Source organism: Vitis vinifera, chromosome 10 (assembly GCF_030704535.1).
Source record: "Vitis vinifera cultivar Pinot Noir 40024 chromosome 10, ASM3070453v1".
NCBI lineage: Eukaryota > Viridiplantae > Streptophyta > Magnoliopsida > Vitales > Vitaceae > Vitis > Vitis vinifera.
In genome coordinates this window covers 23,177,725-23,191,879 of record NC_081814.1, presented here as the reverse complement: position 1 = coordinate 23,191,879, position 14,155 = coordinate 23,177,725, and positions in this window count along the sequence as shown.

Here is a 14,155-nt window from a genome sequence, read left to right as displayed (position 1 = left end):
TATGTTTATTATAATAATTGGATAAGGAAGTTGACTCAGGAAGAGTGGGTTGGAAGTTAAAAAGTCAATCAAACATTGCATGGAAGTAGGGAGGGTGAAGAGACACTTTCTCTAGTGATTTTTCACCAAATGAAAAATAACATTATCTGATGATGAAGTTCACCAAGAAGGTGATTTTCAGTGTAGAAATTTGGTATTTGCTTTTTAGTTGGATTCTTGGATGAATGTTGTAATTTGTCTAGTGTTTTCCACCAATCGATTTTTGTCCACATCCTTTGTTTTGGGATTAGTTTGGCAAGTGCAGTTTCTATAGACAAATAATTTTGACATTCATCTTGTGTTTTATTTGAGGCATAAGATCAATATTTGGAGCCAAAAAAACTTTTAAATTATAATAAACTTTGAACCAAAAGTAAGAAAATCCATAAAATTGTATAAGAGCGTAAAAATTGTATTATTAATGTACAATATTCTGAATGGAACAAACATAACTAAAATGAAAACAAAAAATTGTAAAAGATGGGAAAGTGTATTTTGTATCAAAATTAGACCAACCTTAATTAAACAATATTATAATCTATTTAAATATTCTACAAAAGGTGGAAACTTCATTGGCCACCATACAAGTTTGACAACATTTGTCATCTTCGACTTCTCCAAAATAAGTGTCGCTCCACTCTTCATCTACACCAACTTCTTTTTTTTTACAACATGTTTCCACATAATAGATCTTGAGTTCTTCATATTTAAGACTATGGTTTCTAACCCATATTGTCAATATGAAATATTTCACTCTTACTCTACATTCCTCTAACTAGTTTGATTTCTTAATCACATCTAAAAGATATAACCTTTCTTTTTTATTTGAATTGCCACCTTTGTGCAACAAAATGATTGCATACACATACATTGCTCCCATGTGGTTCATTTTAAGTGGTTTCTTCAAAATATCAACACCCAATTCTACTTTCTCCAAGCTAAAAAACTTTAACTATTAAAAATAAAATATTCAATTCTAGAGAGGTTCATAACAAACATAAATATTTATTCAAACAGGATTACCAAAACATCTAAAATAAAAACTTACCTTTCCTTGACTGTATAATGTCTTTTGGTTTCCAACATATCTACAACTTTTTAAGAATAAAGCCACCTCACACCTATCTTCACATTATGGGCTAGCGGGGAATTTTTCAAGCAAAATATATCGCATGATTCCTCTTTTCTTTGATGTCTCATGAAATTTTCAACAACAACAATTTCAAATCTAAATATTAATCTCTATTTATAATATAGTTATATATCTATATACATATAGAAAAAATTCAAAGGCTTGATGCACACCTTTTTCTAGCATTCAAGAAGTTCATTGATGTTTTTGAAAAATGTGAGGATTTTTCATTTCCCAGAACGCAAAGAAATCACCTAATGCAATTTTCAATATGGATAAACAAATCATATATTAAAAAATTTAATTAATAGCCGAGAATAAAATATTATATAAATAAATTAAATTGTAACTAAAAAAAATATGTAATTTGGATTTCAAAAGTCATTTTTATTTATCTATTTTTCTATCTAATTTTATTTTTTATTCAATAAATTAAGAATAAAAACTTAAAATATCATTTTTTTTTTTTAAAGAGGATTATTATCTAATCCAAATTTTTTCATCAAGAGATTAAAATTATTTTAATTAAAGTATGATAATTTTTCTAAAGAGAAGCTTATCCTTGGAAAAAAATAAAAACTTTATCTGAACTATTAATTTCATATAATAATGATAGGATATAAGCGTTTGTATAGAAAAAAAATGTAATTTAGATTGTAAATTTTTTTTTTTTTTGTATTTATCCAATTTTTATAAAAAATAAAATTATCAGTTTTTTTTTAAAGAGGATATTTATCTAATTCAAGGTTTTTTATGAAGATTTTAAAATTATTTTAATTACATTATGATAATTTTCATGAAAAGTAGACAATCATTAGAGAAGACAAGTATCTAAATTAATTACATCTAAATATCAGAATTAATGGATATGAAGGGGTACGTACCAAAAGTCATATAAAATGAATGAATGGATATGAATGAGTATGTACGAAGTCATTATGGAGAATAAAATGATGTGAGAAAAACATTTTCTTTAATAAGAAAATTTTTTAATTAGAAATATAAAATAAATAGATAATGATTCTTAATATTTATTTAGGTAAATAAATATTCATAAAAAAATCAATTTTAATTAATATAACAATGAATACTTTGAATGAATATAATAATAAATACATGATACATGTAACAATTTATTAAATTTTTTTAATGAAAAACTTATATCATCTTCAAATATTTATTTTTTTTAAAATTGAACTAACTATTAAAATAATAATATATTATTATCATATGAATTGAATACACATTAAAGAAAAATTTTTATTGAAAACAAAAATCATCTAAATTAAGTTTTTAAAAAAGAATCATTATTTCAATCAAGTTTTTTTTAAAATAATAATAATAATGATAATTTTTCTGAAAGAGAAACATTATCTAAATTAATTTATAGGTTGTTCAAAAACATTATCTGAATTAATCACATTTTAATAATGATAGGATATGAGTGTATATAATAATAGGCTATTTTTTAAAACAAAAATGTTTAAACACCTTGTACTTTTATATGTAGTACAGATAATAATAATAAAATATTTTTCAATAAAATAAGTTATAAAAAAACTATAATATTTTAATTATTAATAAAATATATTTATTTTAATGTAATTAAAATAATTTAAAATAATTTTTTTTAAAAAATTAAAATAATTTCGAAAAAAAAAGTTAAACAAGGTAGGGTTGGTATGCAAATTTCCCATACCTACCTCACCCCACCCCACCCAGTTTGATTTGTTTAATAGGATGGGATGAAAATTACTTTGAATAAACTGGGAGAGGTTGGGATAAGGGTAACCTTTTCCCAAATCCATTCTACTACCATCCCTAACTAGGCTTAAGTGACTTGAGCCCACCAAGAGCTTTAGTCACTTATTCTATCCCAAAATGGGTCTTAATTGATTAAGTAACTTAAATACAAAGACTTTGCTCACTAAACCTTGTGCAACATTACATAATTACTAAAACGTCTTTACATTATCAAAGATTGTTTGGCTTTGAGTCATGCCTTTACATCATCAGATTTTGTTCGGCTTCAAGTCACACCTTTAATTTAGTTGTTGAGTCTGTTCGGCTTCAAGCCACATCTTTATATATTTGAGTTTTTTTGGCTTCGAGTCACGTCTTTAGTTTAGATTTTGCTTAGCTTTAAGTCACACCTTTATATATATTCGAGTTTGTTCAGCTTTGAGCCACACTTTTAGTTTAGAGTTTGTTTGACTTCAAGTCGTGCCTTTATACATTCAAGTTTGTTCGGTTTCAAGCCACACCTTTATTTTAGAGTTTGTTCAAGTCACGTCTTTATGTATTCGAGTTGGTTTAACTTTGAGTCATGCCTTTATATATTTGAGTTTGTTCGACTTTGAGTTGCACCTTTATATATTCGAGTTTGTTAAACTTTGAGTTGTGCTTTTATATATGCAAGTTTGTTCATCTTTGTGTTGCACCTTTAGTTTAAATTATCTTCGACTTTGAGTTACACCTTTATGTATTCGAGTATGTTCAACTTCGAACCACACCTTTATGTATTTGAGTTTGTTTAGCTTCAAACCATGTCTTTCGTTTAAAGTTTATTCAACTTCAAGTCGCGCCTTTATATATATTCAAGTTTGTTCAGCTTTGAACTGCTCCTTTAGTTTAGAGTTTGTTCAACTTCGAGTCGCGTCTTTCACATTTGAGTTTGTTCAACTTCAAACCACACCTTTACATTCCTTGTTAAGTCAATTTAGCTTCAAGCCACACCTTTCTATATTTGAGTTTGTTAGGCTTCCAATTGCGCCTTTAGTTTTGAATCCGTTCAACTTCGAGCCGCATCTTTACATGTCTGAGTTTGTTCGACTTCAAGTCGCATCTTTACATATCAAATTTTGTTTATCTTCAAGCCACACTTTTAGTTTTGAGTATGTTTGGCTTCAAGTTCCACTTTCACATTTCTTGTTGAGTCTGTCCAGCTTCAAGTCGTGCTTTAGTTTCTAATCTATTTAGCTTTGAGTTGCGTCTTTAGTTTTGAGTTTGTTCGATTTTGAGTTGTGCCTTTACATATTTGAGTTTGTTTGGCTTTGAGCAACTCTTTGGCCTTCGTTGTTGAGTCCTTTTGGTTTCGAGTCACTTCTTTAGTTATTAGATTTCTTTCTTTCCTCACTCTCTTAGTAGGGCTCTCGTTGAATCTCATGCAGTTTTTTCATCTTTCCTCTTGGTGACCCTTAAGCACATATTATGATTTATGTAAGCTAAAGTTGTACTAGGACAATTTTGATGGTCTTTCTTTTTCTTCAATATAGTCCACTTCATTTCACTCATTGTTCATACTTCTACCTTATTTTAGTGTTCATATTTTGTCCAATCATGGGTTCTATCGAAATGGGGTATATTTGTAGACTCAAAAATTGATCCTATGGTATTTTTACCAAAAGTTTTAGGCCCAATTTTTAGACATAGATTTTTAAACCCATCATATTAGAAGCTTTAGCTCCTTTTACTCTTAGCACATACACTTTTATTTGTATTTTTATTCTTTTATACTATTTAATTTTATTTTGCTTTATTTATTTTTGAGAAAAAATATAAGATTGGAAAGAGAGGAAAGCCAAAAAAAAAAGGTAAAATAAGGATTTTAGAGAGAGAATCAGAATTTTTTAAACAAATCAAAATTTTTGAGGGAAAATAAGATTTTTTTTTTTAATAGAAAAACATAATTTTTTTAAAAATGGAAAATAAAAAATTTTCTAGAAAAAATCATAATTTTTTAACTAGAAAATCAAAATTTTAGAGAGAAAAATATAATTGTTTTTTATGGAACATAAAATTTTGTTTCAGGGAAAATTAGAATTTTGAAAGAGAAAGGATCATAATTAAAAAGAAAAGAAAAACACCAATTTGGTTTAGGAAAGAATGTTGAAATTTATAGAAGGACAAAAAAATAGATATTTTTAAAAAGAAATAAGGGAGAATATTTTTAAGGAAAAATGAAAAGATATCTTTTTAGAAAGTTCTCTTAGGAAGGCTACAAGAGGCATAAAAGGAGAGTATGTTAAGGAGAAAAAACGAGGCTAGATTCCAAAAGAGAAGAAAAAGAAAAAGAATGATTTTGTGATGGAAGACTTAAGAGGAATTTAAGAGGGATACGACATTTTTTTATTTGTTTGTTTATTTATTTTAATTTTAATTTTCTTATTTATTTATCTTTGTTTTTAATTTGTAATTAATTCGGAAAATGTAATGAGTTGAATGCTTTAGTTTATATAAATGAGATTGGGCTTGTATAATTCAGGTAATTATTTCTTGTACCATAAATTTTTAAATCTGAATATTGTTGCTTTATTTTATTAATATATTTGCTTATTTGCATATTTACATTAAGAATATTTTTTATTTTTTTAATTAATTTTGTGTGATTGTATAAATTGAGTTATTGTTATATATTAATATGAATAAACTTGTAAAATTATTTTTCTTAATTAATCTTGTAAAATTATGTAAATTGAAATCATTCTTCATAATAATTATTGTTAGGATTATAAAATAAGTTGTTAAGCTAATAGTTTGTTATGCTATTAGTTTGTTATAATATACTGTTAGTGTTGTGCACGTGTAAGTAAGTTTGTTAGTGGTTAGAAACAATAGTGGCATAAATATAGAGATTAGTTCTGTAAAATAAAAATAAAGGATTTAATAAAATCTTCTTCTAGATTTCTTCCAAGTCCTTTCTTTCTCTTTTTTCATTCTCTTAGTTCTAATATGGTATCAAAGCTCTCAACTTCATCAATGGAGAAATCACAACAAACCCTAGAATCTTCTTCTTTTAGTCATTTTGTCAATATTTCGTTCAATCATTTGACCTCAGTTAAGCTTGAAAATCATAATTTTTTAATTTGGAGAAAGTGGATTTTCTCAGCAATTTGTAGTCACAATCTTCCGCATTTTGTCATTGGAGCTCGTGATCCGCCATTAAAATTTCGAAGTTCAAAAGATAGATCTTGAGGAATAGTGAATCAGGATTTTCTTTATTGGGAACAACAAGATCAACTCTTGGTTTCTTGGTTTCTTTCATCAACGTCTGAAGGAGTTCTTTTAAGGTGTGTAAATTACGACTCTAATTTTCAAATTTGGAGGACATTGGAGATATATTTTGCTTCTCAAACACGTGTTAAAATCTCACAATATAAAACTTTGCTTCAGAACACCAAAAAAGAATCTATGGTATGAATGAATATCTACTTAAAATTCGTGGTTTTGTTGATCTGCTTCCTCTTGTTGGTGTGAATCTCTCTGTAAAAGATCACATTGATGCTATCACGGATGGACTGTCTAGTGAATACGACACATTCTTTCTTACGATTAATTCTCAAATTAAGGATTATTCAGTAAAGGAAGTTGGGTCTCTTTTATTAGCATAAGATACTAGGATTGAGAAACATAGTAGGAGATTAGACTTTGAAACTGCTTCTATTAATGTTGCACAAGGTCTGGGTAACTTTGGTAGAGGCAATTTTTCTCATGGCAGAGGTATTACAAGTAACAATCAATTTAGCCCCAATTTTGGCAAATGTAATTTTCTGGCATAGAAAATGGTAGTTTTCCAAGTAGAGGTGGTTTTAACAATAATAGTAGGAGATCCCGGAATACTTGGAACAATAATGCTATTGCTAACGCTGAAAATATGGTATATTAGGTTTGCATGAAGTCTGGTCACTCTGTAGATAGGTGTTACTACAGATATGATCCTAGCTTTCAAGGTCCTCATACTCCTTGTTTTGTTCCTAGTTTTCAAAAGCCACCTCAAACACAGGTTTAAGGTGGCAACAGGCCTAATATGCAAGCACTAATGCCTACACCAGAAAACATGTGTGATACCAACTGGTATCCAAACCTAAGTGCCTTAAACCATGTGACCACAAATGCCAATAATCTGGTTAAGCACACACCATATCATGACGACGAGCAAGTCCATGTTGGCAAGGGTATGGGACTCCCTATTAAACATATTGGTCTTTCATAGTTTTCTCTCCTTTCACTTCTCAGTTTTTGTCTTTAAATCATCTTCTTCATGTTCCTGAAATCACAAAGAATTTTTTAAGTGTATCTAAATTTGCTAAAGACAGCAATTCATTTTTTGAATTCCATCATAATGTTTGTCCTGTCAAAGATCAGGTTTCCAAAATTGTGGTTATAGAGGGCAAAGTTAAAGGTAGCCTATATGCATTTGATTCATCACAAATTCAGCTTCAAAAATTTGTTCCATCTCAAGCCTCTCTTTCACAAAGTGTCACTTCCTATCAATTTGGTCCTAGTGTAAATTGTCAAATGTCCATACATGTTTTATATTTCAAACCTCATAATGGTAGTACTATAGTTAGTCTTTGGCATGAGACACTTGGTCATCCATCTTTCAAGATTGTACAAACTATTATGAGTCTTTGTAAACTTTCCTAATTCAATAAAATTCTACTTGATTTTGTGTAAAGCTTGTTATTTTGGCAAAATATATATGCTCCCCTTTCCTACTTCTATCTCTAAATATCAAGAACCTCTACAACTAGTGCACTCAAATTTATGGGGATCATCACTAATTCAATCACAGTGGTTGTAAGTACTATATCAGTTTTGTGGATGCCTTTTCTAGGTATACTTGGATCTATCTCTTATGAAACAAATCAAATTCTTTTCAAACCTTTCAAAATTTCAAGGCTCAAGCTAAATTAAATACCTACAATCTAATTGGGGTGGTAAATTCTGTGCTTTTATTGATTACTTTATTGTAAATAGCATTATTCATAGAATTTATTGTCCTCACACTCACTAAAAAAATGGTACTGCTAAGAGAAAGCATAGACATATTGTCGAGAATGGTCTTACCTTGCTTGCTAAAGCCTCAATGCCTTTCAAATATTGGGATGAATCATTTAAAACTGTTGTGTTCTTGCATAACAAGTTTCCTTTTCCAGTTTCATAGGATAGGTCTCCTCTACAACTTCTTTTTAATCATGTTCCTGATTACAAGGCTCTTAGAATATTTGGTTGTGCTGGCTATCCTAACATCTTCCCTACGCAGCACTTGTAGGTCTTGGTTTTACATCTACTAAATCTAATCAGTCTTTGTTCACAAGGTTCACTATGGATCACACTACCTTTCTCCTAGTATATGTTGATGATATGTTGGTTACTAGTAGCAATCCTTGTGTAATTCAACAGTTCATCTCATAGTCAAATAAGAGTTTTTCTCTTAAAGATTTTCATGAAATAGATTATTTTTTGGGCATACAGGTGAAACATGCTACTGAAGGTCTACATTTGTCTCAAACCAAGTATGTGCACGATCTCTTAAGTAGAGCCAAAATGCATAATGCAAATGGCATTAATACTCCCATAATCAGTGGTCAACAACTTACAACATCTGGAAGTGGTATAGTGAAAGATGTTAAACTCTATAGGAGTGTTGTAGGTGCACTTCAATATGTCACTATCACCAGGCCAAAAATTTCCTTTTATGTTAATCAAGTTTTACAATATCTAAAAGATCCACAGGAAGAACACTAGCAAGTTATAAAGAGGATACTTAGATACTTAAAAAACACTATTCAATATGGACTTCATTTGACCTATTCAATCTTTCTAAATTTGATGGGATTTTGTGATGTTGATTAGGCATCATTTCCAAATGATAAAGATCTACCTTTGGTTATTATGTTTATCTTGGAAACAATCTAGTTTCTTAGTGCTCAAAGAAACAACATATTGTATCTAAGTCATCTATAAAGGTAGAATACAGAAGCTTAGTTGGACTAATTGCAAATCCATTAAGGATCACATTACCAAGAACTCTAGTAGTATGGTATGATAATTTGAGTACGATATTGTTATCTACAAATCCAATTTTACATGTTAGAACCAAACATATCGAGCTCAATTTTTACTTTGTGCATAAGAAAGTTATTCAAAAGCTTATTGATGTGAGACATGTTCCTTCAAGTGACTAAATAGCAGATGTTTTTACCAAAGCTGTACCCAGTACCAGATTTTCTTTGCTTAGAAGCAAACTCAACGTTCTTTATTTAAGTACTCTGAGTTTGAGGGGGGGATGTTAGGATTATAAAATAAGTTGTTAAACTGTTAGTTTGTTATAACATACTGTTAATGTTGTACACATGTAAGCAAGTTTGTTACTAGTTAGAAACAATAATGGCATAAATATAAAGATTAGTTTTGTAAAATAAAAATAGGGGATTTAATAAAATCTTCTTCTAGATTTCTTTTGGGCCCTTTCTCTCTCTCTCTCTCTCTCTTCATTCTCTCAGTTCTAATAATTATCAATAAAGTCAAAGGACTATTTTTTATTTTAACATTAATAAAGCCAAGAATCATTTTTAAATAAATTTTGTGAGATTGTATAAATTGGGGTTGTCTTGTATATTTACATTGATAATAATAATAATAATAATAATAAAATCTTGTAAATTATTTTTGTGAGATTACATGAATCGAGTTGTTTTGTCCTGTGACACAAATACAATAAGGAAAGTCATTTTTTAAAAATTAATTTTATATGCAAGTTGAGTCATTAATTTTAATCAGACTATTTTTTTATTGTATTAATATTTATAATAAAAAAATCATTATTTTGTAAGCCCATGTGAATTGAATCAAATTCTTTATGTCAATATTAATTAAGAAATCATTTTGTAAGTTCATGAAGATTAAGATTAGATTTTGAACATATTGCATTTTTTTAATGATAAAATTGTTAAAGAAAATCATTTATTCTCATAAATTAAGTTTGTAAATAATTTGAATCAAATTTATTACCATTGTTAATATTTCTATTATTATTGTAGTTGTTGTTGTTGTTTATTAAGGATGTGTAGATCAAAATCTTACCATTATTATTGTTGTTATATTTTTTATCTTATTATTACATTATTTATTTATTTATTATCTTATTATTGGACCCTTGTATGATGTTAAAATAAAATTCATATCATGAATCAATTTGGTAATATTTTGTAATTTAGGTCTAATTTTATTCATGTAAATAAAACTCAAACTCTTAAAATTATTAATTAGATTTCATTCATATAAATAAAACCATGCAATTTAAAGACATTTATTTCTCTTTCTTGTCATTAAGATTGTATCCATTAATTACTTAATTCATATTAAAGTTTCTTCCACTTGCATATTAGAAACCATAGCTATACGAACATGGAGGGGTACTATGACTTATCACCGCATTTTCTCGATAGATAACCTAACCCCCAAATACATTTTCAGTTTGTAGACTCATTTTTTTTCCAAATAAGGAGTCACTCTAACGATTTTTTCTTTCTTATTTTTATTTTCCGTTTTAAAAAGTAATAAAATAAATGACGATTCCAACTTTTAAAACAAAAATTAATTTTTCACAAATAAAAATAAGTCTCACTAATGAGTGAGGATGCACATGAAAAATATGGATCCACACACAAATTAAAGGGGAATTTATAAAAGGTGATAGAACTGAGAATATCTTCTTAAGTCATTCTATATTCATGAGCTCTAATAGAATGCTAAAATTGATATTCTATAAATCCAATTATTTGATTATCTAGTATATCTATTCACAAAAGCATCAACTATTTTTTTTTTTTTTTAAAGTGTAAATGTTAAGAAATCCACCAATTCAAGTGTTGAAGAAAACATAATCACTGATACATGAAGGTGAGAATACTGATGTAGATAGACTATATTCTCTTTTACCTTTGTCCAAATTTTGTAACACTGAATTTTATTGGCAAGATTTTAAATGGGACAATTATAATGGTGAAATCTATTTAAAGAATAGGTAGTCTTTTCTCTTCACTAAGGTTTTTTAGATTGGATTTTTTTCCTAATAAGATTTTAACAAAGCATACTCTTATGATCATTCAAGAGGAAGTGTTATAAAATATGAAAAAAAAAAATTGTATTGTGAGAACTTGTAGATGATCGTCATATTAATGTAAATTTCTTCTCAACTATCTATAAAAAGAGAAACCTATTAATAAAATGATATTCAATTCTATGAGAGGTAGTTTTTCTCCTTTAAAATAACTACTACAATAAAAACAAGTTTTTCTAATAAGAAATTAAATTCAAACTCACCCACATCTTATTCTTTTAGAAAACCAATAACATCAAGGATTTACCCATTAGTATTAAAATTTATCGAAAAAAACTTTCAAGTGGCTTTTTGACTCACTAATTTGAAAAAATATAGAAAAAAGAATTTCAACTTTTATAAATCAATTTTACCTTTATTCATTTAAAATATTTTAAAATACATACATTTTTTCATAAGTTAAATAATTATTTCCCAAGATACCCTTTTACTTGATAATATTAAATAAAATTATTTAAAAAATATATTATTTTAATTTGATAAAAGTATCTTACAAATAAATATATTATAAATTTTTTTATTATATAATATGAGATACAAATCATTTAAAAAAATTTAGGATCCTCAAATGATAAATAAAATCTTTTTAATTCTCTAATTAATAATGATTTTATATCCAGTATCATATAAATCCACTCATCTTCTCATCTTTTTTTTTTTTAATAAAATTGAATAAAAATTTTGTTAGTTGACATCAACAATAAAATAAGAAATTTTAAAAATTAAAAATATAATTAAAACCAAAAAAATTAAAAATTAAATACAATTAAAATTTAAGAATTAAATACAATTAAAACCAAAAAACTTCAAAATAAAAAAATAAAATAAAATATTAATTTCTATTATATTTTCAACTCTTTCTCAAATCTATATTTTCTACTAATCTGATTTAGCGAAGTAAAACTTAATATTTTATTTTTATATTTTTACTTATAAAGTTTTTTTTAGTTTTAATTGTATTTTTTATTTTTAAAATTTTTTTATTTTATTGATCTAAAATCAATTCTCACAGCAAAAAAAAATTTGTCAATTAGTGTTTAACAAGTAAAATGTTATTTTAGGAAATAATTATGACTTATGAAAACGTACATGTATTTTAAAATATTTTTAAATAAATAAAAATAAAACTAATTTATAAAAGTTAGAGTTCTTTTTTTTATATTTTTTCAAATTAATGACTCAAAACATATTTTTCTTTTCTTTTTCTACTTGTTATATGATTACTAAATATGATTTTAATCTTTTGTTTTAAAAGAGAAAAAAAACGAATTATCAAAGTTGTTAATATTTATAAAAATTATTATTTTTTTAAGTTTAAAATAAATAAATAAATAATATAGAAAGGATGTATACTCAAGCCACTAACTATATTCATTGTTACTTGAAGAGCCCAGCCTAGGGTCTATCCCTCATCTATTCGGATCAGATTCTGCAACGGACTATGGGCCGGACTTGAAAATTTATTGGTTTTGGATCAGAGAATGGGCTGCACTGGGCTGATGTCAGGAAATTTTTCATGGTTTCAAATGAATCCACGTTATGGCTTTGCAGTTCGACTCAAGTTGGGCCTGGGCCAGATTTGGTATTCATGACCTTATAAACTTCTTTCCTTTTTTTTTTTTTTCTGCCAAAAATATTTTCCTAATTTTTAGTTCCAATAAAAATTTTGAAAATGTACAAACGTTCAAATAATCTTCACTACTTTTATTTTTCAAAAAAAAAAAAAATCTATATTCTAATTTTGAGCAATTTGGCTCCTGTCCTTTCCCCCCTACTTTCTTAAGCAGTGATGCTTGTTTGGCAGTGCATGAAAAGCGAAAATGTTTTGTTTGATGAAAGTCCCTGTCTTAAGTTGATTACCCCTTCAAACAAGCAATTCGATACATGCCAAGTGATGGCTACACCTATAAGACATTTCCTTTCTCTTCAGAATCCGTTAACTTTCTCAGAGAAAGTTGGCATGGTGTCACATTCCATGGATTAAGAAAAAGAAAAGACAACATCCTTACAGAGAACTTGGTATACATATAAAAATGGCGGAAGTGAAAAATAATTATCATGTAGTGTCTGTTAGCTTTGGCACTGCTCAGTCTGCTACACTCAAAAGTAAATCATGTAGAATTGTTGAGATTACATAATCATCACATGAATTCTTAGAAAGTGCACCCTATTAATTAAAGTAGCTTATTCCAAAAAAGGACTTATCTTTGGCACAAAGGAGCACTAAACTTTATGATTAATGTTAGGTTACAAATCTTTTGAAGATTTGGACTGTGGGAGTTGCATGATATATCTTATTCGAATGCTTTCTCAAGTCTCTTTATCTTAAAGTTCCATTTTTAATGGCAGATTTGGTCAAGTTGTTTCTTGTTTAAGTAGCTTAGGGGGGAGTCTTTATCTCGGAGAGACCATACTTTAAGCTGTGGGGACATGTAGGCATTTGCGTACATAGTTTTTGGTTTCCCGGAATAACTAATATACCCTTTGAGGCGTGAGCTGATGAGAGCCTGCAACAGCTGGTGATGCCCAAAGCTTGGTCAAAAAGACGCCTCTTCATCATTTCAAAGCGTAATTCAATAACATCTTAATGTGAAATTCAGTGATCGTCAATGAAAATGATGAAAACCCTCTCATCTTTGGACATTTCAATCAGAACGGTTAGAACGAAAAGGAATATTAAAAATCCAAATCAAGAAAGGTCAAGAAAATGATTTGGCCCACAAGAACTTGTCATAATTGGACTGCCACAGACAATATAATAAAGAATGCACAAAACTTCAGCTATGGTGTTCATCCAGCAGCCTCACAAAGGAGATAATATATTTTAATTGGTGTTAAAGGAGAGATGAGGGGTCCCATCGCAATCAGGTTGGTTCGCCCTCGGTGTCGGATACTCAAACTCTTGTTTGTCATTTATGCTAATGCAATTAGGTTTATGTGGAAAGGGTTAGCTACATGTGATAGGATTCTTGAGTGAAACTTTTCGGCTCCATCTGTGCTACGCGTCAAGAAAAGCCAAAACTACGTGATTGCAGGGGAAAATGAAAGGATTCTCCAATATTTTCTTATGTCCATGT